At 38.9% G+C, this 24525-nt stretch overlaps 1 protein-coding gene across 5 annotated transcripts in view; it reads left to right on the forward strand.

Annotated features, from left to right (window-relative positions):
- The window catches only part of HIVEP2 (HIVEP zinc finger 2), a 203940-nt gene that overhangs the window by 127671 nt on the left and 51744 nt on the right, over positions 1-24525 (forward strand). The window lies entirely within an intron of this gene.

Raw genomic sequence — 24525 nt, forward strand, 5'->3', positions numbered from 1 at the left:
TCCATTTTTGGGTTGGCTCTGTGAATTATACTTCAGAGCAGATGCAATTAGGTAAGATTTTCTGAAGAGCCCACTTTAAAATCTTTTTGCCCATAATAACATTATTATTTAAATACTCTTTTAGACATCTTAGGGACTTAAGTTTGAAAGTGTTCTATGTAATTTCTGTAACTTCCATTACAACTAAACATATTTGAGTTTATATACTAAGTAATAATACAAAATAACATCTAGTGGAGAGAGATATTGATTGATAACTCAGGGATCTTCCTATTTTCTAATCTTTAAAAACCGTAAAAGTGATTCTGAATTGAATTCAATTAGTATTACATGTTAACTCATAAGCTTTGACTAGTTATCTGTGGTGGGAAGGGAGAAGCGATTAACTGTAAAGGTAACCATTGAAAGGTCAGAAAACAATTGAGGTTCTTGCCCTGTGTCATTAAATAGCCAACAAAAGAGTGATGTGTAAGTAAATAACTTCTCACCCCACCACCCACCCTGTTGATTTTTGGTAATGTATGTGTACATGGTATATATTCTTGACTTCACAGTTGCTGAATGACAAGAATTTCTGTACTCATAGCTGCTGGACCTCTGAGTCTTTCTATTTACAATATGAAAGTCAATATTTATACAGATATTTAAACAAAACTTGATACGGATTATTGTAGGAGTCAATCCCTTAATCCATATGTCTAGGAAATATCCCTGCTTTAAACATCAGGTGTAAAGAAACAACTCTATCCAAAACATTTTCTGTGCTCTATAAATTATTGGGTAAAGAACTTGCCATCAGATTTATACTCCAACTCTAAGATCTAGATAATAAGCAGAAAGCAGGGGGATGCTTTTTGAGACCTGTTTCTTTTCCTTTTTCCTCTTATACTTTTTCTTTCCTTTTCTTTTCTCCTCCAACACTTATTAGACCTTTGAGTAAGTTTGATAGGGAAATGGACATATGAGATAGGGTTGGTAGAATCCATGGCAGCGCCACTCTTTGTCACCTGTTGGAGAAGACAACACAGACAGAAGAGAGAGAAGCATAGTCAGTGACTGTCTTTGAAAGTAGCACTGTAGCACTGTAGCACTATAGCACTGTCCTCTCGTTTTTCATCAGTTTGCTCGAGCGAGTACCAGTAATGTCTCACAACAAATTGTGAGACTTGTTACTGGCTTTGGCATATTGAATATGTCACGGGTAGCTTACCAGTCTTTGCTGTGTGGGCTAGATACTCTCAGTAGCTTGCTGGGCTCTCCGAGAGGGGTGGAGGAATCGAACCCCAGTCATTGTTGACTTTGTCAGACTCAGAACTGCAGCCCTAGCCTCTTGCTTCCACAATCCAAAATTTATGTCATACCCCTGGAGCGATAGCACAGCGGGTAGGGCATTTGCCTTGCATGCGACCAGCCCAGCTGACCCATGTTTGACTCCTCCACCCCTCTCGGAGAGCTGGCAAGCTACTGAGAGTATCTTGCCTGCACGGCAAAGTCTGGCAAGCTACTCATGATGTATTCGATATGCCAAACACAGTAACAACAAGTCTCACAAAGGAGATGTTACTGGGCCTGCTCGAGCAAAATCAATGAACAATGGGAGGACAGTGCAACAGCGCTACAGTGCTACCCGTGGCCTAACTCCACCGTCTCAGGATGGACCTCACCAAGATATAATCTGTTGAAAATTCTGACATGCGGGTTTTGTGACTGAAATCCCCAGGCTTTCCCAGAGTTGGGATGGGCTACCTCCCCCCACCCCTACTTCCCAATACTCATGGAAGCACTGGCAGTCACCTCATGAACCAACTCCAGTGCCACCCTGTAAACTCTACTCCTGGACTTGCTTCAGAGACCCATAAATAAATATTGAAAGCCACAATTAAGCTGGGACCAATGCATGGCTAAACAGACTGGGGTAAATCAGAGGGGAGCAGGTTGGCCTGTGCCCACCCAAGCAGAGGCCACAGCAGCCTCTTGCTTCCACGGTCCAAAATTGCTGCCATACTCCTGGCCTGACTCCACCATCTCAGGACCGACCTCACCAAGATATAACCTACTGAAAATTTTGGTATGCGGGTTTTGTGACTGAAATCTCCAGGCTTTCTTGCGGTCGGGTGGGCAACCTACCCTCACCTCCTTGTACTTCTGGAAGTCTCGGCAGTCATATACCCCAAATCTGTCATGCAATAGAAAAGCTACTCCAGCCTTACCATCCTGATAAAAATACCAAATCCCCTGAACAAACACCATGACCTCTGAGCACCTGTATTGCAAACCATAATGCACTGTAGCACTGTAGCACTGTCCTCCCCTTGTTCATCAATTTGCTCGAGTGGGCCCAGTAATGTCTCCATCATGAGACTTGCTGCTACTGCGTTTGGCATATCGAATATGTCACGGGTAGCTTGCCAGGCTTTGCGAAATACTCTCGGTACCTTGCCGGGCTCTCCGAGAGGGGTGGAAGAATCGAACCTGGTTCAGCCGGGCCGGCTACGCACAAGGCAAATGCCCTACTACTGTTCTATCGCTCTAGCACACCATAATGCATAAAACGAAAAGGAGAGAGAGTAAGACGGAAAGTGCCTCCCATAGAGGGAGTCTGGGGGTAAGGGAGTAAGGGGTTGGCGGATGATGGTGGGGAAACGAGGAACATTGGTGGTGGGAAATGTACACTGGAGGAGGGATGGGTGCTGGATTGTTGTATGACTGAAACCCAATGATGAACAACTTTGTAATGGTCTATCTCACGGATTTCCAATTTAAAAAAGTTAAAAAAAAAGAAAGAACTACAGCCCTTCCTTCTCTTTAGTGTTTCACTCATTGATAGACAGCAGTGGTTTCTAATATGGCCAAGATGAAACAGGAGGTTTCCAGGATGGACGATGAAAGGCATGCTACTTTCTCCAACACCTAAGGTTGGAGATGAGCTGTTGTGCTACATGACCGAAAGGTATTACTGATGAATTTAGTGAGATTCAGAGGAGTAAGGTGGAAAAATCTGATCAAACTGCTTTCCTGACAGTTTGAGGGTGCATTGGCTAGAAGCCAAGGTTGGTTTGGATCTTAAGATGTCAGAACTCTGGATTCAGTGATTAGTGCCAACATATGGGGGGGCCTTCAGGGTAAAAGTTCAAGTAGAGGCTTACATACATTGCTCTTCCTAATTTCATCAGTGATTTGGTTTTGCTTTGTAAAGAATATGACAGTGCAGGGATTTCATCTGACCTGTTCAAGTTGTGGATTTGATGAGAATAATTTTCTGGCTCATGCTTATTGCTTTGAGCAGTAATTAAATCTTCACTAAATGAAGAAATTGTAATGTCCTGTTTGGGAGTTTTATATGGGTACTTGACAAAAATTTATTTTCTCTGTTTCCAGCTTAAAAAGTTGAAGTGGACAGACTGATGTTAGAGTTTCTGTTGCTTTTGTCTTGACTTTCAAAGTTGCTGGATGACAAGAATCAAACTACATTTATCAAGATTTTGGCTTGCAGTCATTCTTAGCGAGTTAAGGGATTTAAGAGTAAAATGTAATTAAATTAAAAATATATGAAAGAAGTTGGGGATGTTGCTCAGCCATAGATTATGTCTCCTATGTGTGAAACCTGGAGTTTGATCCTCTGCATTGCAAAAGCCAAAATAAGGGAAAAATTAATATGGTTGTTAATTAGAGTAAGAAAAATTTAAAACACCAAGGTATCTTCAAAAATTATTATCCTTATGAGATGTTCAGAATTACATGTTAAAATGAAAGGGCAAATTCATATTATAAATTTATATATTGTATATTTTATGAATTTACATATTGTAAATTCAGAATTATATAAGCAAAGCTAAAGCTTTAAAATATATATTTGAAACGTTATTGCCATTGCCATCTTAAATATTTCAATAGAAGTAAATTTATGTATAGCTTTAAGGTTCACTGTTCCTTTGCTTGCTAATGAAAAGAATTAATATCATGCTAGATGCAGTTTTTTTCAAATTTAAAATTCAAATTTAAATTTCACATTTTCATGCAGTTTACATTTTCACATTTAAAATTAAAAAATAAGGTGGTTTAATTGCAAACTGTTTTTCCTGTGCCAGGGTCATTTGTTTTAAATACCGTACCAATTCATTTATAACTGGAACCACTGATGAGAGCAGTAAGATAAACAAGGGAAGGGATAGTTGGCACTGGTGTGTTATACAAGAATCTGTTGAATTCCTGCCATCTCAGAGAAATGTCTTGGAAATTGGCTCTTTTACCTAAGACGCGCTGTTCACCTCTTGGCTGCTTTTGGAATCATGCCCAACTCTGCCCCTCGTGGTCACAGGGCATTCAGACTCAGTTTCTGATCAGAGCCAAAGAAGTTGCTTATGCAATGTGAGGAAACACATTGCTCTGGTCCTAAGTAAGATATTTAAGGCTTCAGGACATCTGGATGCCAATGACAAAAGGAGGTCATGTCTTTTTCAGAAAAAAAAAAAGTCTTTGTGGGTGTCTGTGGTATGTGGTCTTTGTCAAGCATGGGCTCTGGGCAGGAACTCCCCCTTGCCTGAGTGTACGGGCTATTCTCCTTGCGGGAGCATCTGGACATTAGTATTCTCAGGAGGGGCACCATCTGCAGAGACAGCAAGGGGTTCCTTCCTGAGGACACTAGGGGGAGCTGGCAGAGGAAGAAATGGCAGATGGTGTTGTGACTGGCTGTCAGACTGCCTGTGGGCTCTTATAGGACTCCCTTGGTGGCTCCTAGAAATCCTTGGTTGGGGACTTTTCAAGAAGACTGGAGGTGCTCTGTGAGCAGGTGGGCTGTAACAGGAGCTGTGGATAATTGGTGTTAATGCCACTTCATCTGTATTTGCCGTAGGCTAGGCGGGCCTGAGAGTGTGTGGGTGCCTCATTTCCAAGTCAATAAATGCTCTCTTACTTCACTTGGACAGGATGAGGAAAGACACTTCCTCCTTGTAAACCTTTTCCTCTACACTTTTGGACTGGCTAGGATATTTCTCATTTCCTTTGAGAATATTCTGGGTGGGGAGAACCCGGGACAAAATGGAATCATTGATCCTAGGTCATTGGCATGATAAAGGGACTTTAAAAATTTACCTTTTAGATTAGGAACTAGAATCCGGAGGGAGACAGTTCAAAGGGTTTGAGAGTTTGGTAGAGAAAAATTCTCTTTCTTTTCACTGACCTCGGGTTGAACTTTAGCACTCTTTGCATAATTAATGTTGCCAACACATGGCAGTGGTTTTAGCAGTGCCTGTGACTTTGACACAAGGCAAAACAGACAGATATATCATATTACTGCTGTATCTCAAAATATCTTTATGATCATAACTTTCAGAATAATAGTGGATATTGTTCTGTCTCGTTTTAATTGTTAATGAGGAGTCAGCTATATTATGGTCAACATTTTGCTTTAGAACTTTTTTTGAGATAACAATTTCATTAGAATCGGTAGCTTAGTGGAATCCTGTGTATTTATTAGACAAGAAGGGGCCTAGAACTTCATCAAACTGTAGTAGTTGGGGCTGGAGCAGGTTTGCTTGTGTGTGATGGATCCAGGTTAGATCACTGGCACATGATACAGTCCCCTGAGCCCCACCAGGAGTGAACCCGGAGCACAGAGCCAGGAGTAAGACCTGAGCACAACTGACCTCTTCACTGTACCTCGAAACCCCACTCCCACCCTCCCCCACCAAGAAAGAAAATGTAATTGTGAGTTACCTCAGGTCATATGGAATTGTAAGTTACCTCAGGCCAGACATTTGAAGTGGTGTTCTTCCTGCTCTGTGTGGCCTCCTGAAATCCTCAGTGCCAGGGGAATACATTTCTTGCATGATGATGAAGTCCCCAGCCAGCTTCCACTTTGTTTTTTCCGTCTTTGTCCTGAGGCTGCTGTCTTCCCGTCTTCCCATCTCTCCTTCCTAGGCCTATTGGTGCTGATGAGGTGTGATAACGTGCCGTGGTACTTGCCTCTTAGACCATAACATTACAAGCATGTAGTCTTAAGACCCCGGAGCGGTTCCACAGAACAGAAACTTTTACCCTGACCCAGACCTTGTTATTTCAGGCAATCTTGGTCTCCCCATACTAGTGACACAACTTTTTCAGTCAGCACTGTGGGCTTCCATAAGTAAATTGAGGAACTCTTGTCATTTTTGTTTTCTTCTTACCCTGAGGTGAACACAAGCTTAGCATATCAACTGAGAACCATAGAATCTTAATAACTGATATGTAGAGTTTAATTCCTACTATCATTTCCTAGCATGGCTTTGTTCTTTTCGTAGTTTTAATATTGAGTTGACCCCTTTTCACAGATGAGAAAAGCTAAGGCACGAAAGGGTAGTTAACTTGCCTGAAATTACTCATCTGTCTGCACGTCACAGGTGGTATCTGAAAGCAGGTATGTAGCTCCGGTATCTATGATGGGAACCACAAGTCCAGTTAACCAGCAGTGCCAAACACCATAGTAAGTATTTCAGTGTCTGGTTTTCTTTAATTTGGGGTTGGACTCAGAATCTACATGAAGGGAATGAAGGGAGCCTTTAGATTGTTTTGATGCAGTCCTAGGAGAAACTCTTTCCAGTACCTCAGAACTGTCTCTGAGAAGGTACCACATCATTTGGTTCACAGTCTCTTCAGCTTTAATTCCTTGCTTATACATAATTTCTGTGATATGGAGAAGTGTTTTTCTTTCTTTTCTTTATAATTCCTAAAGTTTAGTAGAGCTGCAAAGTGCTAGATTTGGATGGACTTTGTCTCTATTTCGGGGATGCAATAGAGCTTTGATCTTTGCTTTTTGAAGCATTCTTGTCAATAACACAGGCAGGGACTCCTTTGGAAATTTATATCTGAATTCTTGTGTTTTGAAATAAAAAATGTTTGTTAATATTTTTCTTCTTGAATATGTGTTGGCATTTTGTAAACTAGTTAAATCTACAAGAAAAAGGAAAAAAATCAGTTTTCAAGTCTGGGTGCTAGTAAAGCAGCTAAGCTTGCTGGGGCCAGTTATCTACTGATGGGCAAGATTTGTTGTACATCACTTGTATAGATCCTCACTGGTTACATGCTTGTGCTTATGAGGTGCACCGCTCCACTTGTTTTTGCCAGTCATGAACAGTGCTTTATATGATAGGTTGAAACAGATGGCATAGCTCAAACTAAAAATGATGTGGGAGAAAAGAAAGTGGAAAAAAAAAAACCCAGAAAAAGGTCACTTGATTTTCTAATTCTCCTTTCGGAAGTGAATTTTCGCTTCTGTGATTGATTAATAAATGCACTGTTGCTATAAGACTTGAATTCATTAAGGTCTGTTTAAGCAGATATAGCTGAATAATCAGCAGGAAGCAATCTTTTCCTTCATGAATGCTGTTCCAAATTTCCTAGGGTCTCCTTCAGATTTAAACAAGTTTGAACCAGAGCCAGGGAAATAGTACAGCAGTACAGCACTTGCACACTTGCACATGTGAGGCCCTAGGTTTGATCCCTGATAACACACACATGCACACACGCACGCGCACACACGCACACACACACACACACCACATAACACCCCACAAAAAATGTAAGGAGTTTGGGAGTCAGGTAGAATAACTTACATGCTAGAGGGCACGCCTATTATGCTGAGGTTCTTAAGTTCAGTCCTCCCAAATGCATGGCCTTCCAGGTATAGATTTCCTCCACCAGTGCTCCCAGAAATAAAAAGACCTCAACAGAAAAATAAATAAATAAATAAATACATACATACATAAATAAATAAAAAATAAAAGAAAGAAAAAAGAAAATAATAAATGATTTGAGCCACTGGAAGCTGTCAAAAATAGCCCTGAGTTAATTATTTGACTAACACCAATACAACCAAAATAGAAAAACGGTGAAATAAATTTCATTTAAAAACTGGAGAATATTTATCTTTCTATTCCTATATAGGCCAACGAAATAGTGGTGATAAGAACTATTAATCAGTTTTTGTGCAGCTGCTTCCTGACATTTCTGCAAATTGTTGTGGAAAAATTAATGAAGGTTAGATCAGTAATGGTTTCAAGCTTGGGTAGTGGAAAGTATGACAGTGTTTCCATCAGCAATTAAGCCGGGCTGCTTGCTTTTTTTTTTTTTTTTCTATAGGGGAAGTGGTATGATGTGTGTTCTCCACAGGAAATGGAAAGCGACAGCTGAACTCCAGCGCAGGTACTGGGGAGCACTCCGGGAGTACACTGCTTACCCGGTACCTCGCTTCTTGGTTTCAGGACAAATTTGCCTTTCTTGCAGAACGAACTTTGCCATCTAGCACTGGAAATGGCCGCCAAACAGAGGCAGAATGTGGGATGTTTATGGAGCTGCCACTTCAGAAAGAAGGCTAAGCTGTGCCTCTAAACTTTGGGAGCCAGAATGTGGAACTTCTGACAAACAGAAAGTGAAACTCACCTCATTTTTATTTTTTAAGCTGAAGGTAGTTCGTCCAGGCCCCTGTTCACATCCTGTGTAACCCTATGGGATTTTCCCCAGCATTAGTTTCAAATTTTCCCATAGGGTCACACAGGATGTGAATTAAAGTAAACACTTAACAAGCATGATGAAAAGGAAATTAGCTTTCTAAATGATCCTTTCACTGCTAACATCCTGAGTAGTTATTGGGAACATGGGAAAGGGTCACCTCAGTGTCTGTACTGTTCAGTGGTTACATTAGTGATAAAGTTGATTCATAGTCCCTTCCAATTCCATAGGAACTACATTGACTTATGTATGAAGCCAAACTTTACACTTCTATTTTTTTTTTCAAATTCATGATTATGGAGGAAAAACTGGTTTATAGGATTAAATGTTGATATGCTGTAAGGGTCCACACCTTCCAAGTGCCATTATCCCTCTTAGTAGAGTCCATGGGACCTTTGGTCTTCCCCCCACTCATGATGATCTCAGTTAGTCTACTTTTTTTTTTCCCTGCTTAGAAGACATTGAAAAACCTAGCTGACCGCTCTGTAGATCAGGGTGCTTATCCTTTGCTGGGAGAGAGTCTTAGACCTCTGACTCTGATAAACTACTCTTGACCTTTGCCCTCAGAAACATTCACATGTGCAGTATTTTGAGAACCATGTTAGAAGTTTCATAAATCTCTCAGGTGACGTTAGACTCCAAGTATTTTTAATGTCACTGGGTTTTTAACGCTTTCTGTGGACAGAAAATTATAATTACAACCATAAAATTCATCATAAGTAAAGATGAACTATGTAAGAGGCACTCTGGCGGGGGCTGGGAGTGGGTGGCAGGTTTCACACCTGGTGCATCTCAAGGGCTACTTTCGGCTCTTTTGAGGGTCCCTCCTAGTAGTGTTTGTGGGGACTTGGGCCTCCTATATGCAAAGCATGTGCTTCAGCTGATTCCATCAAGAAACCTTAATGTGACAATCAGAATTCTTTCCCTTCTCTACCTGAATCAATGATTTCCTTGTTTTGGAAGGGAATTTGTAAATTATTATGCCCTGAATCGAAGCTGGCTGTGTGACATTTTAGCAAGTGACTGATTATTCCGCCGGTTTGTCCCCCACCTCTCAATCATGGGCTTAATAAGGTAGTTTGTCACCATAGCTGGCAAATAGCCATACTATCTGTATATGCCTTTCTTTCCTTCTTTTCTTCCTCCTTTGGGGTACACCTTAAATGTTACTTTATTTATTGCTGTTTGTTTGTTTATTTTTTGGGGAGGGGGGTGGGCACACCAGGCAGTGCTTAGTGCTTATTTCTGGCTCCGCATTCAGGGATTAATCCTGGCAGTGATGTCAGTAGTGGTAGCTGCCTGCAAAGCAAGTAACTATCCACTTAACTGTTGCTTTAGACCTGTCACTTTCTTTTTGAGCTTTTTATTTTTTTAACTCAAGGCAGATTTTAATTTATTTTTTATTTACTCTACCTTTAGCCTCAGTGTTCCTCTATTACCTTGTGAAAGGATCTACACCTAGAGTTTTGTTCTCATTCACTGTTACAGCTCATCACTGCCGTTTTCTTTTCATCACTGCCCTTATGTGGACCAGGAGTCATGTGTTTACAATGCATACACATACTTGCCTGTGGTGGACCAGAGATTGTAACACGTGGAGCTGGCTTCCCACAGCCAGCACTGTTGTGATCACACTCAGCGCCTGTAGGGCAGTGCTAGGGATTGAACTCTTGGCTTTGTTGTGCAAGGATTTTTTTTTGTTGTTGTTGTTGTTGTGCGTTACTGCTGATTTTTTTTTTGTTGTTGTTGTTGTGCGTTACTGCTGATTTACCCCCAACCTCTATATTTTGTTTCCATATAATCTGGGGTCAGGTGCTATCTTAACATATATACTGATATGGCATTCTTTGGATTGTTTAAGTCCTTACATCCCCTGGCCCATGCTGTCAAATGTATTTGAACAGAAATGTGGCCTTTTCCTCAAGGAACAGTCATTCTTCCACTCCCATTTCTCTTACTTTCCTTCTAAGCAAAAGCATATGTATGTATGTGTGTGTGTGTGTGTGTGTGTGTGTGTATACACATATATGTTGTTCACTTGGTAGAAATGGCTTTGTAGACATCTTAAACTTTGTATCAAATAAGATTATCTTGATAATTGAAAAACTCACTAGCAATAAGTTCTCTTCTCTCTGTATGTGATTAATGGTTTCCAAGCAGTAAATTATGACTTAGGGCCTTACTCATAAAGACTGAATTGAGGCCAGGGGAGGCTTGAAAGAGAAAAATGGGATAATTAACTATAAGAGAACTTAGCTCAAATTTGTGTGAAAACAATAGTGGATTTAAGTGGAAAAAAAGTTATAAAGAGAAGAGAGGGGAGGAAAGAAAAATATAGTGGGTAGAAGATAATTTCTAGTGGTCTGGAAAAGTTTTGACACAGAAGCTAGTGATACTAATAAGCACATTACTAGGAATCTCTGAGTAAAATCTCTGAGGTGATATACAAACTGCATCAATGGGGAAGGGACTTCAGAGGTAGAACCCAGGACTGGCAGAGATGCTAATGGTATTGAATGATCAGGAGGTTGCTATAGTTAAAACAGAATATGAGCAGTTTTGTGCATGTAAGATAATGGAGAAAAAGATAAAATTCGGAGACCAGGCTAAAGGAAAAAAGTGTAAGTTGGAAACTGAATTGGGAGCAAAGAATAGTAGCAGGGTTAAAGATTTTGCTCAATAAATCACAGGCCATGGATTCTTGGCTCTGGAGAAGTGCACAACCATTCCTTTGCTGAGGCATTTCCACCTCCTGGAAAGCCCTGTCTTTGCCTGTCAGAATTTTCAAGCCCTTATTTAACTTCTACCAGCTGCATAAATATTTCTTCCGCAACACAAGCTCATAGCACTTTTCTCTTTCCTGAGTTCATATAATACAATTACAAATAGAGTGGCACTTAATTGATATTTGAAGCTGTCATTTGAATTTTCATCTGCATGTCTTGTCTTTTCAATGACCCTTCAAACCTTTAGAATTGGATAGTATTAAATTTTTTATTGTCTGATACAAATGTATGCTTACAATAAGCAATCAATACTTTTTGAGAATTTTAAAGAATAATGAGGGTTTTTTTTAAATTGTTTCCAGTGAAAATTATTGGACAAAATAGGAAGAATGTTTAAGACAGTTCTCATTTATTTTATGTTATTTATTTATTTGTTCTCTTATTTTTTCTTTTTGGGTCACACCTGGTGGTGCACAGGGAATACTCCTGGCCCTACATTCAGGAATTAGGCCTTGCAATGCTTGGGGGATCATATGGGATGCTGGGGATCGAACCCGGGTTGGCCGTGTGCAAGGCAAATACCACATACACTGTGCTATTGCTCCAGTCCCGACAGTTCTCATTTTTAAAGAAAACTGATCAAAAATGGATATTTTATTCAGATGATTCAAACTCAATGGAAATTTGGAATTAGGAAATAGACTAGAATTATCACAGTTTCTAGAATTAAACAAAATAGTGCAGATAATGAACTCAGAAAAGAGCTTAAAAGATAATAAGTACTTCATAAATGTACTTTAGGGCCACAATTATTACTACTACTAATGGTAGTAGAAGAAGTAATGTATATGTGACAAAGTTTTACATCACAGAAATTCTTTACATGAATCTGTGTTAGTGATGTAAGTTCCTTTGCCTCCTATTTTATGGAAATAAGTTTTCAACACTGTGTGATTATTTGTGTTAAACATAACAGTGATCTTTTACTTGGCAGCTGCAAGAGAACTTTTTTAGTTCCTATTTAATATAGTAATATTAATATAACATTTCTGTTGTAGTTGAGCTTTGTTCTTGAAATATTCTCTTCTGTTGGTTTCCTTGATACCTTTCTCCTGTTCTGTATTGCTTTTCTGATTACTTCTTTCCCATCATTGCTTCTATCCTCCACCAGTTCTCTGATTCTATCTTAGGGTTTATTTCTTTGCCTTCCTACTCTACATATTTATTAGGACTGAGTATTTTTTTTATTCCCCTGGGTTTTCTTTTATGACTATTCTGTAGCAAAGGCTCTCATTTGCCATTTCCACCTTCCGGATATTTTCTAAACACACCTGGTTAAACCACCCAAAGAAACCTCACATTCACTGTTTCCAGATTAGTAGGTTTTTTCCCTCAAGACATTTGTTCTTCCTTCTAGAAAAGCTCTACCTTTTCTAGAATCATTCAAGCTATGACTCTTGAATTTTCCTTCACTCTGTCTTTACCTTCTTGTTACATGGACACATGGAATATATCTTGAATTTTCATGACTCTATGTATTTATAACTGTTTTTCCAAGTTTCTCCATTAGCAATTCTTATTTTTTGTTTTGGGGGCCACACTTGGTAGAACTCAGGGCTTAATACTGACTCTGCTTTCAGTGATCAGTCCTGACAGACTTGGGGTGCTGGGGATTGAACCCAGTTCAGCCATGTGCAAGGCAAACACCCTACCTTCCATACTGTTGACCCCAACAGTCATAGATATTTTAAGGCATGATGATCATTTCCAATGTGAAGTTTTCTCACTTCTTTTACTTATCCTGAAGCCCATGATGGGCTGGAGCAATAGCACAGCGGTAGGGCATTTGCCTTGTGCACAGCCAGCCTGGCTGAGCCAGGTTCGATTCCTCCACCCCTCTTGGAGAGCCTGGCAAGCTACCGAGAGTATTCAATATGCCAAACACAGTAACAAGAAGTCTCACAATGGAGACCTTACTGGTCCTGCTCGAGCAAATCGATGAACAACGGGAGGACAGTGTGACAGTGAAGCCCATGATAGCTTTTTTTTTTTGGGGGGGGTCACTTCTATCTATATTGAGTGCAAAAAAAAGTCCTTTGCCAATGTGATGCTAAATCATAAATTTGTCTTTGAGGGTTACCTTATTTGTCATAATTTTTGTGAATAGAATGGGCCTGCTATTCATTCATTTGATTGACAGGGGAAAGAGTGTTAAAAGAAACTGAGTGTATGTTCTCTTACAAAACATCTGAATTGACGATGGGGTATTCAGATTTAAATGTCTTGTGTTTTATTAGTTATTTAATTTAAGTGATTTAACAATTTCGTTCTACATTGATTGGTGCAATTTAAGAAAAATTAATTAAATATGTATATCATCCATGTATGATGAATGTGATGATATGTTAATTCTGAGTGTTAATGATCTATTCTAGAATCCAGAAAATTCAACAGAAAAAACTGGAAGAAGTTAAACCAAAAAAATGAATCTACTAGAAAATAGATAGTAAGCAAAATTATTAATTCTTCAAGTGAAAGAAACCTTACTTTTATTGCACTAATACAAAATAACCCATCCATAGTTATTGAAAAATAATAGGTTGCCCATAGATCTTTATAATTGTATACTATACACAGAGTGTGTATATAGTTGGTGAAGTTTGTTATTTAAAACTTAAAACCATTTATGTTTTAAAAAACTTACCTATGTTTTGCTAGTCATCATTTAAGTTTCTATATCAATAACATGTCTTCATTTATGAACAAAAGAATAACCATCAATAGAAATATTATAAAGTGAGACAAGTCTGTAAAATTTATAAACTTTTATAGTAGAAAAATAAGCTTTTTTCAATGTTAAATGCTTCATTTTTTCAGTGATAGAGTAAATTTTATCTTAGCTTCACAACTATTGAACTTGTTTATCTTTCAGATACACTTTTGGAATTGTGGATTTTGAGTAGGACCAAGTATTCTATCAGTGTTTTATTTTAGATACTTTCTCTTGTTATGTCTTCAAGTTCACACATCTTTTCTTCTGCAGTCCCATGCCTGCCTTAATGTCAGATCTACCAACCAGTCTATTTTCCATGAGATATTAAGGCTGTTTTCTCTAAAAGTTTATTTTGGCCCCATTTTAACACTTTCTCACTTATTATTACCTAACATATTGATTATTTAACCTGGTTTCTTTAACATATGGGCAAAAGTTAAAATAACTTTTATTGACCTTTTCTACAAATTTGGTCATCTGCATCTTTTCTCTGTCAATTTTGATTCAACAGTTTTTCACCTTGTTGTAGTTTATATTTTTCTGCTGCTTTTTGAGCCTTGAAATTTTCCATTTGGTTCTAGAAGTTTACCTTTTGGGGCATAGAAAGTTTGTGTTCCTAAAAATATTATTGAACTTCATAGCTGGACATGGTTATTTGGAAATTGTTTAATATTTTTAAACTGTTGCTTTTAAACTCTGAAAGGAAGGAGCAGGTCAATATTTTGTCTAACATTATTTTTTTTCCTCCTATCAAAGCAAGGTTTTTCTTAATACTCTAGTCAATGATCCTTGAATTATGAGGCTATTTATTGGGAACTGGTACTATTCTTGGTCCTTTGTAGTATAAAGCCTGTTTCCTCTTATTCTTTACTGGTTCTTCCTCTGTTGTGGATATCTCATCACATGAGATATCATGTGATGTGCTGGTCGACTATTCAATTGACTATTCGCACATCTTCTGAAATCTGTGCTGTGTACTGTGCCCTGTACTCAGGGATCACTGGACACCTTAAGTTACCTGCACTTCCGTGTCCATACCTTCAACGCAGAGAGACCACTGGTCTCTTCCTGAGATCCATCACCTGAATACCTTCTTAGGAAGTAAACTGAAAAATATTGTGGGCCTCACTTCATTTGTTTTCTTCCTCTTGGGAATCATTCTCCTTCTTTGCTAGGTGTCCTGTATCTTGAAAGATATTAGTTTGTATTTGTTGTTTCGATAATGCTTTTCTAGCAAGAAAATACATATGGTTACTGCTATTCCATTGATCTAAGTGAGGTTAAATCAATAGCTTGTTCAGTATTTGTTGACTTATTTATAAAACTTCACTCATCAGAAAAAAATTAGTACTGTGAGAATAATTGCTAAGAGAGTACTGAACTTAATATACACGGGTAACATAGGGAGTTAGGCCTGTGGAATCTATTGAGAGAATTCCTGAGCAAGTGGTTTACTAGCATGATGTAACATTGTTGGCTCTATCTGATTTGGACCTTTATCCATATTTAAACAAAAAGTTGTATAATTTAAATTCAGTTGTGAACTTACTGAAAATTCAAAATAACAGCTCTCTCTTCTCCTATTCTCAATCTCATATTTTAAAAAGCAGCTACATTGTATAGCAGGAGAGGAAGGAAAAGATCCGTGATGTGCATAAAATTTTGGACATTACTCAAAATGACAGGGTTTAGAGGATTGTAAATAGCTTTGTTTGGACAAATCCACCTACTTACTCCAATTTGTAAGAAGCTAGGTTTCCTAAATTGATCTTTAGTGATCATTTTGCTTCCACTAGCCTCTCTGTATCTAGAATGGAAGGGAGTTTGCATGTGATGAATTTTTAATGATATCTTATAATGCTTCTGAGGTCATTCTATGGCAGAATACTGTCAACTCTCTCTTTCTCTCTCTCCTCTCTCCCTCTCTCTCTCATACACACACACACACACACACACACACACACACACACACACACACACTCATGATACAGACATCTTCCAGAGAATTTCCTGATGTACTGTTCTTTGAGTGAGATGACATTTGTTTACACAGGAAGCTAGACATTAGATTCTCTTCTTTGGAGACTGTGTCAGAAATGTATTTTTCACATAGATTTTTTCCTTAATATGGCATGCATATGTTTAATGTACATATTTTATGTTTGGGCAGCATGGAGACTGATTAAAAAAACCAACCTGCTATAAAGCACTCTCTTATCGATCTACTTTAAATATTTTATGTTGAGAAAACATCCTCTTTCCTCCCCACTGATTTTTTTATTTCCTCGGCAAACCATGGAACAGAAATCAGATTGAAGGCAGACCCTATAACCTACCTTTTTTGGTGTGCATTGTTTTTCTGTAAACTCACTATGCCCCCTGTACATTCCAATGTTCTCTTTACCATTGGGGTTGAGATTCATACTGAAAATGGCAAATAATTTATATACCTAGAGATGTAAACCAGATCTGTATGGATTACTGTAGTTTTAAGTTTGATTAGCTTTTGTATTTTGATTAAAATAGATCAGAATTTTTAAATATTTTATATGTATTCATTGAAAAATGTATGTCACCTCTTACCTGTCCTTTTAGAGTAGTAATTATAATTGCAATTCTAATTATTATTGAGCACTAAGCAAGTTGCTAGAAACTCTGTTAAGTGCCTTATTTACATAACCTCTTGTCCTCAGGATCCCCTGAAGCAGTGTAGGTGCTCTTATCCCGTTGGGAGACTGAGAAAACCAGGCCAGAGATTCAAGTGACTTTTTCTCTTAAGGAGAAGCAGAGCTGATTTCAGGCTCAGTTCTGTTACCCCAAGAAATTTAGAAGCATACCCTGAGTTTTGGAACAGTGATGTTTTGTACTAGTAAATTAAAAACAAATCATATTATTAGCTAAATACATTTTGAGAGAAAAAAATCTACACCAAGAAAGCTTTATTGAGCGCCGGTGTGTGCCAGATCTTGCTCTGGAGGCTGTGGATTGCAGTGAGGCTGAGCCAAGATTCTGCCCTGCAGAGACACATGGGTGAAGAAGTTACTCAGCGGTCTGCCCAGCCATGTCTCTGAAGTCTGCTAAGGAGCATGGGGGTGGGGGCCGGGGTGCGGGAGCTAGTCAGATCTTGTGGGAATGTGGCAGAGTGAGTCTTCTCAAAAGACTTCAAGAAGAGTGAGTGGCAGTGGAGAGTCCTGAAAGAGGAAGAGAGGAGGTCATGAACTTGATTGTCTCTGGCAAGAGTTGTCTTCAGGCTAGCCACCTAAACTTTTCCTGAAACAGTTATGGCCTATTTACCAACTGACCCATCCTGACATGGACTTCTCCCTTTCTTGTTTTAGGCTTATCATTATGCACACTTGCCATAGGCCACCACGGCTGCCATATTGCTTTATTTCATGTATCTTTAACATATATTCTATGAGGCCTTGTTCTCAGAATTCTGTGGATTACAGTGATCAGTTTGTTTTTTATTTTGGTATACAGTGATATCAGATGGAAAGTCTTTCATAACTTTGGTTTAGTGAAGGAGAGAAGAACTGTGCCTCGTTTAATGAGGGAGAGGACTTTATTATTTATGAGAAAAAGAAGCATGCCTGGAGCATCATAAAGGGATAGAAATGGATTATGGCATATTCAAGAGAATGATCACAACAAGCTAAGAAATTCTTGATACAATCCACTCATCCATCCAAGAGATTTGTACAGGTCATTTATTAGGTACTGGGCTTTGTGGAACAGTTGGCATATGAGCTGGTGTTACATATAGTTTTGGTAAGTTGTGGTAAATCATGGTGGTCATAAGGAAAGTTTGACAAACAGATCTCATACCTTGTGCAGAGACCATAAAAATGGAATAAGCAGTTATTCTTGAGAAAAATGACTGAGCCCTTGTTCCATAGTCTTTGTTATTGAAATAGATATGTAGAAAGACTAATTTGGATAGTCAGATAAGTAGCATGTTCTGGAGGGTTAGAAACGAGACCCCTGAGAATTGGAACTTGGTAAAGATGGGAAATACTAAAAGTTTTCAAGTTTTCAGAAGGAGGAGATGAAATCAGTTGCTTTAGAGTTTTATGTGGCAGCTATGGTATATGACGTAGGTTGGTGAGAGGATGCAGAGGGGTGCTGGCCTCAGTACTTCGGTCCAAAGGTTTTGGGCCACTGGTCACCCTTTCATGGCAGCTTTGCTCCAAACAATCAGCTTCAAACTTTGTACAGCTTCTCCTGGGAGACATGTTGATCTCCATTCCCATAGTTTCCTCTTCCCTCCAATCTTGAAAAGGCTTTTTCTGTAGGAATAGTGTCACTTCATTTAGAATTATGACTGACACCACTCTAATTTATATCACACAGTAAGAGATTAGATTTTAGCAAGTTTTAACAAATATAAATTAGGGGACTGGTACTTATGGTATTGGGGTTCTTTTTGTGGATTGTGGGTACTTAACCACTGATATTTATTACCCTCATTGTATTATTACATTTCTGGAAGACACAAGATTTGATTGTTATATCAATTTAATAGGAACTTCCTGAGAATGCTTACAGCTACAAAATGGCACATGCATGGTTGTTTCTCTGGATAATATATGCTTGTGTTCCTTCTACCTGCCATCTTCATTCATTCAGCCTTATATTGCACTACTCCTACAGGATAAGTTGATTTGGATCATTGGTCAGCCTTAATGCAAATTAAATATGGCATGTACTCAAGGCATGTAGACTGAGTTTCATATATGCTTAAATTAAACATTAAGTCAGGCTTGGCCTCAGATGACCTTTCTAGCCATAGTGCTCTTAGTTCTCTATCAGAACTATGAAATACTGACCAAGTTCTGTCTTCAAGGTCTGTATCTAATATCACTATCTTTTAGTGCTCCAAGCACAGATGCATTCTTAACTTCTCTGAGTTATTTTTGTAGAACTTGTAACAAACTAAGATTTGGTGCTACTAAAAGTAAATCTAGTCCCAGCCCCTGATTTAAATTACTCTGTCATTCTAGAAATATTACCTAATCACAGTAAACCTCATTTATAAAATGGTAGAACTACTACTTACTTCTTAGGCTTAGTTTAATTAAATGAGGTAGGGATGAAAAATGTGTGCTTAGAGATATGTTACATGGTATGTGTCTAAAAACATTGAGAATTGGTTATGCTTTTCTTGCCTGGGAATAAATTAACGAGGTCAAGCATTTTATCTTATCTGTGTGAACTTTTCCCTGAAGCCTACAGATGGTGCTTTGCATATTGTAAATATCCTATAGATACTTCTTTGAGGAAGGAACTCAGTATGGTATTATTTGTTTTTACTTATGGACCACATCCTGTGGTGCTCAGGGGCTACAACCCTAGACTCTGTACTCAGGGGTTGCTCCTGGTAGTATTTAAGAATCCATTATGGTGTTGGAGCCCAACCTGGGCTTCCTTCCTGCATTCAGACATGTGCTCGACCAGTTGAAAACTCTTTGAATTCTAAGTATGATCTTCAAATTGCAGAACTCAACCCCTCTGAAAAAGATTAAAGAAAAAAGCTAGCATGTAGCATGCAGGCTCAAGTTTGACAGGATCAGTCCCAGATGATAGGTATCAGTAGCCCTTTAGCTCTGAAAAGTGTAGTGGTTTGGATAATAAATTTTATGGAATATTTGTGCATTCGCTGTTAATGTTCATATAGATATATTTCTTCTTAGAGGAGGTTGTGATTTTGAGGGCTATCATTTTCTATATAACTTGTCCAAATCCTACTGATGCATTGGGAGGATTGACAGTGTGGTAGAACCAGAACACATCTGTCAGTGAAGCAGTGACTCAGGAGACACTAAAGATGTTACATTCTTCAAGGTGTAAATGCTCTTGGAAAATGGAGGAGTTAATGTGCAAATAGATAAGTTAGACTCTATGAAAGTAGTGAACAGTCAAAGATGTAATACGGGGATGTTTCATCAACTTGACAGGACTTGTCTAGGACAGAGATTATGTCTACTTTAGACAGATAATATCTATATGCCTATATGTGTGAATATCACTACCTACCTACCACTTCACACAGCCCAAAAAACATGATATGTCCTTGAGAAATATCTGTTGAACAAATGAAGACATGGTGAGGCACACACATGAACCTCTGCCTATTTCCTTTTGGATCCTTTTGATCCTGTTGTCTCATGAAATGCCTTGTAGAGTCTGAAGAACTCCGGTGTACATAGAGAGGAGCAAAAACAATTTATGAGAGGATGGATCTGGGTTAAGACACTCCCAGATTTCTCAAACCTCTGGAAACTCATGTAGACCCTGTTTTCTGGCAAGCTCCTTTTCTGTTTGATAAGCAGACAGTGCTTCCTGTCAAACTCCTCACTACTTGAGAAATCCCCACAGAAGGGCAAGACTAAAGGCAGGACCTCTTTGCCTCTCTTACTTTCCTCTTCCGGTTGCGGAGAGAGCAGCCTTTGTGCCGGAAGTTCTCCTGAGAGCAGAGGAGCATCCTGCTTTTTAGTGTTACACTCTCTGAGGCGTGTTGGAATCAGGGAGGAGCTGGAAGACTCCTTGCACAGGAATGTTGGCATTGCTCGCTTCCCTTTCCCTCAGTGGAGAGCACAGGCTGTACCCTGTGGAGCTGGCTACAAGTGGCCTTGGTCACGTGCTCATCTTCTCTAACTCTTGATTTCCCTGGGGATGCCTGCTGGGCCTAGCCATGTAATTATCTCCCTGTCCACACACATCTTCCTATCCAGTTACATTTTGCATCACTGAGTGGACAAGACAGGCCATGACCATAGAACCATAGACCATAGAATCATTTATAATTATTCCCCAGTCTTTTGAGTTCTTTGCCACTGCTTAAATTTTGTGCAAATTCTTCCAAGTAGAATTTATACCTGTTAGGTAAAAGTTTGCTGGCATTGTGATCACATCGTCAGTTAGTGTGTTCCTAAACTGTCTCATTGTAAGCCAGTTTGCAATATTTTTTAAGTAATGAAGGGAAGTTAGGAAAATAGGTGAACTTGGCTTTCTAAGTTCATACTTAATTGCCCCTTCAAAGCTGGGCTTTATCCACTTAATCCCCTTAGAAATCTAAACCCTTGGGGGCCAGAAAGATACTAAAGAGAGCGTGTAAGGTGCTTGCCCTGCACATGACTGACCTGGGTTCGATCCCCAACATCCCATATGTAACCTGAGCCCTGCTAAGAATGATTCCTGAACACAGAGCCAGGAGTAACCCTTGAGAATCACTGGATGTGGCCAACAATAAATAAATTTTAAAAATTTTAAGAGGAAGAAAGATATTAAAACCCTAATGAGTTCAGCAGCGAGTTATATGAAAACATGGTTCTTTTTCTGGTGTTTTCAACTTCCCCTTGGGTGCGTGAGGGGGGCATGACTGGGCATGAAAAGAAATCATTTCTTTATGACTTGGGCAACTAAGTAGAGGCTCTTGGATAGAGCAAGGAGGACTCACTTTATTATTCTCCTATTTGGGGGAAGGAAGTTTTCTCTTTGTGTTATTTCTTGTGTATGTCAGTGAGGGGTGGTGATTGCCTCAGTGTTGGTTACAGCTGTGCAAGAAACAGACAGCAGTTGTTTCACAGTTAATCCTAAGTCTGTGCCCACGTTGTGTAGGTGAAGTCTTTTTTTACCCTCTTCTTCAACTAATTATATGCCTTGCCTATGCAACTGTAATTATTTCACCAGCATCTGCAAAGCCTATGTCATTTCTCTTTGAAGATGTAGTCAGAAAAATAGCAGAAATAAGCCTATTTCGAGTGGTGAAGCAAATTCCACTAACGCAAGAAATCCTATGGTTTGGAGGATACCACAGAGTCTTATCAGCTAAAAATTACAGGTGATGATTTGGTATTTTCAGATGCACCTAATTTTCAATGGGAGCTTAAACTTACACTTGATATATTGCATTTAATAAGAATGAAATACTCCAAGGGCTAGCAAAATAGTACGGGGGTTAAGGCGTTCAGCCAACACCAGTGCAATTCCCAGCACTGCATATGCATGCTTGGTCCCGAAACACTGCCGAGCTGGGGCCCCCAAACAGAACCAAAAACAATTAAATGCAGTTGGTTGGTAAAATGACTTTTTAAAAAACGAATTTACAGAACACAAAGCTTTATGTGATATATTTGGTAGACTATGCATTCATTCTTGTTGTACTGCATTTGTGTAAACCCAAAAATGTATTCAGGGATATTTTTTATCATTTCTTTTGATCGCCTTTTAAATTCAACAAGCCATTTAGACTCAAAAACATTAATACCAGAGTTTTATGTGATGTGAAGTCAAGCTTTACATAACTTTATCTAACATTATCAAAATTAAGTTGTAAATTTCACAGCAAGAAAACTTTGTTATGGTTTTTCTGTCTTTTATTTCAGTGGTAGCAAATTTTGTCTCTCTTAATGACTCATCTCTATAATAGTCCTTTGATATGGGGTGTGTCTTTATGGAGATCTTGGGATTTGTTTCTAATGTTTTTCTTCTTTTGGGTATAGGTTTTTCATCTTTAATATTGGTAATGATTTTAAGCAAATTAGATTGGTGATTGTGCTCTACATAGAATACTCCCCCCTCCCCCTTTATTACTGCACCATGAAGACCAGCGGGCCCTGGTTGGTCCATTTGTATACTAATGAAGGGCACATTAATGAAGTTTCTAGTTTGAGTGGGGACAGAGACTGGCCAAGCCCTTCCTTGTCCTGTTTTTTCCAGTGCTATGGCATTTTCCAGCCTCTCCTGCAATTAGCTGAGCTGTGTTCGAGCGAATGGAATGTGGGTGGAAGTACTGTGCAGAGCGTCAGTGATTGATTCATAAAAACTTCTCACGGGGGAAGGGGAAACCTTCCATGTTTTTCCCATTTTGCTATCTTGCAGCAGATTATTATGGTGGCTTTTGAAGCTTTTTTGCAGCTGGTGAATCAAAATTTTGATGTAAGCTCGACTTCTTGAATTACCCTAAAAATGGAGCCACCCTTCTATTGGGGCGTTCATTTTAACGAAGGTGAATAATCTGAAGTACATTTTCTATTCTGTTACTGTAGCTGGTAAAGCATTAACAGATGCATAGAATTCATGTCTCCAAAGGCCTCCCACTCTAGTCTAAGGGGTAAGTATATCAGAACTCTGGCCAGTGAACCATTGGAATGAACGTCTTATGGATGTCATCCTATCAGATCAGAGAGGAGGACTTGGTAAAGTCTTCTAGGAGGAAGAACATGCTTGCATGTATTAAAGATGAATAGGAATAATCTTTAATTAGCGGAGCGGAGTGATAGCACAGTGGTAGGGCATTTGCCTTGCACACAGCCAACATGACCGACCCGAGTTCGATTCTTCCACTCCTCTCAGAGAGCCCGGCAAGCTACTGAGAGTATCTCGCCCACACGGCAAAGCCTGGCAAACTACTTGTGATGTATTCGATATGCCAAACACAGTAACAACAAAGTCTCCAATGGAGACGTTACTGGGCCTGCTCAAATCGATGAACAACGGGAGGACAGTGTCAGTGACCAATAGGAATAATCTAGGTACTTCCAAAAGCTGTATCTAGATTATATCTGGAAAGCTCAGATTTCAAGTTCGAATTTAGATCATCATGCAGAAAACCTGTGATGGGGACATTTGTCAAGTTTATGACTGAGAAAAGCCCTACATTTAACTTATACAATTTTAATGAGCTGGGGACTTCCATTTTCATATTATTTTTATATACAGATTTTTTCTTTTGGTTCTTAAGATAACTCAAAGAGGTATTAGGACAGGAAATATGTTGTCCATTTTGTAGAAAGAAAAACCAGGGACATTTAACTTGTACCAGTGAGTTCTCTAAGAACTTAGCATTCACTTCATCAGGACTGCTGAATTACTGTGCTAATTGGAAGATTCCAGAATTACTGGAAACCTTTGAGGCACTAGAATTGGCTTAGAATTTTGAGGCTGTTACTTGTGTGAGTTTTGACCTAATGTCACCTTTTTAGATATAAAAATGTTGTGTTTCGTGTGTGGAGAACTGACTGAAATAAAGTCTTGAAAGTGTACAGGTGTTTTCTTTAATGCATTTAAAAAAATATTATCCTGTACTTGTATTTTAATAGCAATGCCTCTTTTTGTGTTTTGTTCCTACTTTTTGTGGCCGCATACCTCTGCTTGATCTCATTCAGGGTAAGGCCTTACAACAGACCATTTTATTCTGAACATATCAGACCTGAAAGTAGCAGAAGAGTATGGAAGGGTTGAGCCTGGCATGAGCCATCCTGAACTAGGACATGATGTTCTCCATGCCACACAGTGAGGCGTTTCTGCCATCCTCCATCTGTTACAACTGTAGGCATTTCTACATAATTATCATTGAGTAATCAGTGTCAGGTAATGCCACTAAATTAAGTTATGATGCCTCTAAACTTATTGCCTGTATAGATCACAATTTGTGTATAATTTAAATACTTCTACTTAGTCCAGGGAGGAAAATTTCAGTATTTCAGTAAGCATAAATATTTTCCCTGCATTTTTCAGAATTTCTTTTCCTTAACCCTC

Source organism: Sorex fumeus, unplaced genomic scaffold (assembly GCF_029834395.1).
Source record: "Sorex fumeus unplaced genomic scaffold, SorFum_2.1 ptg000061l, whole genome shotgun sequence".
Taxonomy (NCBI): domain Eukaryota; kingdom Metazoa; phylum Chordata; class Mammalia; order Eulipotyphla; family Soricidae; genus Sorex; species Sorex fumeus.